The sequence below is a fragment of the Canis lupus genome, chromosome 13, assembly GCF_003254725.2.
Source record: "Canis lupus dingo isolate Sandy chromosome 13, ASM325472v2, whole genome shotgun sequence".
NCBI lineage: Eukaryota > Metazoa > Chordata > Mammalia > Carnivora > Canidae > Canis > Canis lupus.
In genome coordinates this window covers 58,083,471-58,089,470 of record NC_064255.1, presented here as the reverse complement: position 1 = coordinate 58,089,470, position 6,000 = coordinate 58,083,471, and the positions used below count along the sequence as shown (strand labels likewise).

Here is a 6,000-nt window from a genome sequence, read left to right as displayed (position 1 = left end):
ACCTAGGTGTCCCCTGAGTTTCTTCTTTAAGGCTTACCACATTTGAGGTTTCTACTGTGATTGGAGAAAACAATATAGGAGTAAAGAAGGCTTCATTCAATTGTAATTTTTAAAAATTGGTAAATGTGAGTTTCCCATCATCAAAGTGGCATTTGAGTTAATATTTTCTAAGTCAATCAACCTGTTTATATAAGCTCTCAGCTTGTATTATACTCCATTCTGCAAATCTGACTTTGGAGGAATATGAGCTTATTATGGTGTCATTTAAAGATCAGTCTTGTATCATACATCCCAATTAGAGTATTTTAATGACATTCCAATGTATATCTTTTGGTGAAGTTAGTAGTGTGTTTCATAAAAGTATGGAAATATTATTTTACTTTCTCCTCAGTAGACCTCAGCTACCACATGTGTCAACAACAAGAATCTTCAGATTACAGTATTTAAACCTAAAAGAAGTTAAATAATTCCTCTGTGGGCAAATGTAATATATATCACCATTAATAGATTTTACCCATGTCAAAAGTAGAATGTACATTTTTTTAAACCCCTTTAATAGTTAGTTTGATCCTGACAAAAGTATTTTCTTTCATTTCACTGTAGGACTACTAAGAGTCATCACACAAGATCTGTCTCCAACACACTAAAAATAGAAAGGAATAGAATATCAGGTAGGAAAAATATTTAAAATATATGTTACTTGGATATGCACTTTTAAATGACTCTCATTAAAATTTTCTTTGAAAATTGCTGGTTTTATAGCTAAATACATGAAGGATATCAGGCCACCTTTCTTTATTAATTCTTTACTAATGCTGTGTATTCTGGATTTGGTGGTATTCTTTATGTTAATTTGAATTTATAGTAATTTTTCATCAGCGTGTTATGTTACAGCTTGGGCAGTATGGTGACCTCACTGATGGATCAAACCAGAATATATAGATGGAAAGAGTAGTCAAGGAAATACAATCATTACTAACATCATTCAGTTTGGGGATAAATGTCCTTTATATGGTTCAAGAGAATCTCAGGCCAAAACCTTTTTTGAAAGTGCTATTGTTTATTTTTCTCTGGGGCACAAAATCAATGTGCTATTTCTCCATTTCAGACTGCTACATTAAAATGTCATGACATATGTGTTTAAAATGTAAAATCTATAAAAAAGAAAAAAAATCCACTTAATGTTGATGATATTTTACTTTTACCCTTTCTTCATGGTACAAAAAGTTGTCCTTTTTCTTTTATTCATGACTAAGTTTATATGTCATTTATTTACAGCTGCATATGGAGAATGCCCTCCTTTCTACTTGGGTGGGAAGGGGACTGAGCAATATTTTAGCAGGCAGGCTGGTTTGCAAGTTCTTAAAGTTGATTTTTCTTCCTCTATCTTCTGTAAGAGACTGCTTCATTTTATGCTTGAGCACTTGCTTTTTAGCTATTCAGATGTTTGAGGACATCTGTGTACAAAAATATAAAAAGTCTATTTATTATTTATTATGTATATTATATATATAGACTGATTCAAACAGATATATCTAAATAGCCATACTGAAACTAATATTAATTGCTGTTCCTTCTTCAACTGATGCCAGTCAAATGAAATGAGGTAATATTTGCCCTGGCTCATAAATGTGCCACCTGATGGTTCATAAGTAATCTAAGCTACAATGTCTTTCATATCGTCTCTATATTTCTTGCAGATTTGGGAGGCCGAGCTTTTAGTTTAATTTCCTTGGATTTAGCTCATTCATTTAAGAGCACGCAATGGATTACTGGGACGACACACTATTAAATATCTGGGCTGGAACAAGCCTTACATCTGAAGGTAGATGTTGATTAACAAAACTTGCCAGGGTTCAGGTCTTTTCTTAGATTTCCAAAACTAGTCACAATATTTGGTAGATTTTTTGTCTGAAAATGTGTGTCTGTAGGCTTAACTAAAAGGTCTTTGCCTTGAAATTTTAATTTTTAGGCTTGCTATTCCTATGATATTGTCTTCTAGGGATCCATGGCTATATTTATAAATATAATGTATGATATGAGAGTTTAAAAATATACTTTGGTGCTAAGGTCACTTTAATAAATTTTCTGAGTTCCAGGAGGATTTTAATATAGAATGGCTTTAGGATAAGTGAACCTGGGGTTGGCCATGGTAGTGGTACGAACTCTCATAGTCCATTATACCCATCAGCTGATCAAGAGTTGTTGACTATAAGGAGGTCATCTGAACTTTCTATTGTCCTAGCTCGGGGAGGCCAGTCTATTTGAGCGACTCAGGACTCAGGAGGACTTAGTATACAATGATACTGTATCATTCATTTTCTTGTTTGTTCCTCACCATGGAGATAGGTATAAAATGTCCCAATTTGTTTTCAAATCAGTAAGTCCCTTGTAATAGTTAGATAACTGTTCAATGTCCCTAATATAATAAATAGTGGCTAAAGTGGAAGAGTTTTTTTTATGACAATGTAGAGCAACATAATCAGTTCAAATGAAGTCAGTGGCCAACTGCTAGGGTGAGGAAAAAAGGGGAAGAAATAAGTTTTAAGATGAGCTCAGCGTGGAAAGCTCAACAGCGATTCCAATATAGGTTAAAAATACAGAGAAGATTAAAAAATTTCTGTGGGTGAGGGTGGGTTTCTCTAAGCGCTGAAATACAAAATAGAATTGTACAGGAAATGGAAAAGAGGGGAGATTGAAAGGAATAGATATAAGCTAGCCATCAAGAAATGCAGGCACACAATAAGAGAGTCAAGAAAGCAAAATGAAATAATGTAGCTAAGGGACTCAAAGGAAATAAGAAAAGTTTCTATAAATACATCCAAGAGAAAGAACAAAACGGAGAGAAAAACACTGTAAAGCAAAAATGTTAAGCAGGCAAAGACTCAAGAAATGACCACAAGCCTATCACATCTTTTATACTTCTCAGTTGTTGGTGAAATCTAGATTAAAAAAAAAAAAAAAAAAAAAGAATAAAGAAGAAAATAGGGTATTTAAAAAATTATTTTGCATGTGTATGGAGATGAAGGAAGTTATTAATGGCAATAATAGCCAAAACTGTTAGGGCTAGGCAATAGCAATTGTGAAATAAAATGTTATGATGTACTCCTGCAAGTTAAAACTAAATGCTTTTGATTATTTTGAAAGAATTGCCTAGTTTGTTATAATCCCTACAAGCTTTCAGTAAAAACTTTTTAAGAAGAGAAAGGTGATATAATCTCATATAAATCTAGAAATAGGAGAATGAATCAGGGAATATGTCCCTTATTAATTAGAATTTTCACCCCAGAGTATATGATGCACTTGCAGTCATCAGTGAAATATGTTCTGCCTCACAATTATAATTTGATTTTAAGTTTCATTCTACCCCAAAACTTGTTAGGAATTTTTAGGTTTCAGATTTTGTTTTAGGGTCAAGATGTAAAAATTTATTTTGTAAACTTTTTTTCTTTTTTGAGCAGCGGTGATATTCATAGTCCAAATAGTGTTGCTAAGAAGTATATACTATGAAATAAACTGCAATTTAAAATATAAAGACAACATAATTTCTAGCATTGTGATGCAGTATTAAACTAATGAATTTTCCTTTTTGTACCGTGTTACTTCTGAGTGTGTTGAATTATCTCCAAGGTTCACATGGGGAAGATTTCTCTGTGGGTGGGGCCTCTATATCTACTCTAGTGTGTTTCACTTCATCCCTGAGTAAGTCCTTGTGCCTCACTCTCCTTTCATCATGTTTGCAGTAGACCTTATTCTTTCTTTTTAAAGTCAGCTTTCTTTCCCTGTGGTTATATGGTTAAATTGGTAGAATGGAGCATTTATAAAGGCTTTAAAATATCTCTTTGTATGGTATATGTTGTCAGTTTCTTAGTACTAGAGGGGATCCTTGGTAATGGTACAGTTTATTCAGTAATAAACTGAATCTGTAGGTTTTTCTGCTGTATGGAGATGACTGTTCCATTACCAGCAACAGAAAAAGAGATAAGACCAACACAGATGGAGTTAATAATTATATCAGAAATACATCTAGTTGCAACACAGATAGCTTCAAACCAGATAATTTAGAAATAGTTTGGATAATTACTAATTAGGTCGGCTGACAGCAGATTTTGAATTATTCATGAAAACCTGAAAGCAGAGGATAATTCATTCCTGCATACCTCTAAAACTAATTGGAAAGTTGTTTATTCTATTTTTCACTAGGTGATGTGCTGATAATTATTTCATACTTTATTTTTGAAAATTTTATTTTAGAAATATCTTCAAGTGACAAATAGAACAGATTGTTAAGAATGATCTTGTGCCTAAAAAATGATCTCAAAATGCTATATAGAAACCCACTTTAATTAATTGTTAGGCTCAAATCTGTGAACTCTCTGAATTCCCTTCTCAAAATATTAAGAAGATTTCTTTGGCAAGGGTTTTCAGCATTTTTTCCTGTAATTTATTTTATAATATTGATTTTTATCATTTAAAATATTGCTATTAGTTTATTTGATATGTATTATATCTATAGTGCTTCTTAGATTCATTTTCATTTTTTGCAAGTAGAGGGATATTCAGTATCAGCTTTCAGATCATGCCTTATATTTATAGATTATATGTTTTTATTTCATTATTCACCATAATTTGCTTGAGTAAATCTTTAGGAATAGAAAGACACAATTTTAGTGATTGAGAGTTTTCAGCTGACAGAGCCATTCAAACATTTATTGATTTAAACATTTAACCATTTTGTTTTTGAGCAACTAATATGTGGCATTTTGACTTTTAAAGGCAATGGAAATACATAGCTTTTTTGTTTTGTTGTTGTTTTGTTTTTTGCTTTTTTACAATTCAAAATCTAGTGGGAATGTGTGGTAAAGATGGTAGCTAGGAGCTTTTATTTAGAATATCTGTACCTCCTTTTCCCTCCATAATGTGAAGAAGTCCCTGGGAGGGAGGTGCCCAATGAAGACTGCATTTCCCAGCACCTTTAGCATCCAGGCACTGTCCGAGGACAAGATTTTGCCTATCCAATGTGAACAGAAGTGGTGTTTATTAGTTCTTGTTTGGGATTTGTGAATATACTTCCAACTTTTTAATCTGCTTATTGAACTTTGTGGATGGCGGGGCCATAAAAAGAAGAAGCCTAGATTCCCAATCACCACATGGAAAAAAGCCAACCAACTTTCAGGAAAAATGTGCTCGATCAGAGAACCATCCTCCCTAATGGCAGCCACCCCCACTAAAGACCGTAATGACAGTACAGCCCCAAGAAGACAGCCCACCAACCTCTATTTGTTAGAAGAAATGGCTAGACACAAAAAACCCTCTAGGCCTAACACTGAGCAACCTTTCCTCTTTTGAAATGCCCAGAAACTATTCACTTGTCCCCTCTAGCCAACCTGTCTGCCAAATATATCTGGAGACCAATTAGAGAGTCCTTGCTTCCAAAGATACCATTTAAAAAACATTTGTATTCTTCTTTAGAGTCTTTAAAATTTACTTTCGTTTCTTAGACCTTTGATCCTCTGATGAAATAAAAGTGATGGCACATGTGTGTGTTCTCTTGCCCAAGTTTATAAATAAATAGGCTTTGTTAATTTTGTCCCAGACCTAATTTAGTTTTTGACAGGATTTTTAGGAGTAAGATACAAACCTTTATTGTTAAGATGCTGACATTTTGGGTGATTTATCTCAGCAACTAGCATTAGCTTACTGGTACTGGATGATAGCAAACAAATTATAATTTTAATACTGTGTTAATTCAAGTGACAAGAAGGGGAAGAAGCTGTAGGAATATATTGGAGTGCCACCTAATGTACTCTTGGGTGTTGGGGGCAAGTAGCAGTCAGAAGAAGAAACTTGTAGGAAGCAAGATTTCAGTTGGAATGTGAAAGACAAGTAAGTGTTAGTCAGACCAAGAGGAGATGATGGGGGAAATCCTGAGAGAGAATGGAAGCAACATGCAAAAAGCAGAGATGGATGAAGGCACAGGGCATGTGCTCAGTGGTAATG

The 6,000-nt window shown here is 33.7% G+C and overlaps 1 long non-coding RNA gene across 1 annotated transcript in view; it reads left to right on the top strand.

The window, feature by feature from the left end:
- Positions 1 to 601: 601 nt before the first annotated feature.
- The window catches only part of LOC118354343 (uncharacterized), a 48,346-nt gene continuing 42,947 nt past the window's right edge, over positions 602 to 6,000 (top strand). The window contains exons 1-2 of the long non-coding RNA XR_004814725.1: positions 602 to 671; positions 1,701 to 1,825. This is a non-coding gene — a long non-coding RNA (uncharacterized LOC118354343). The remainder of the gene's footprint in view (positions 672 to 1,700; positions 1,826 to 6,000) is intronic.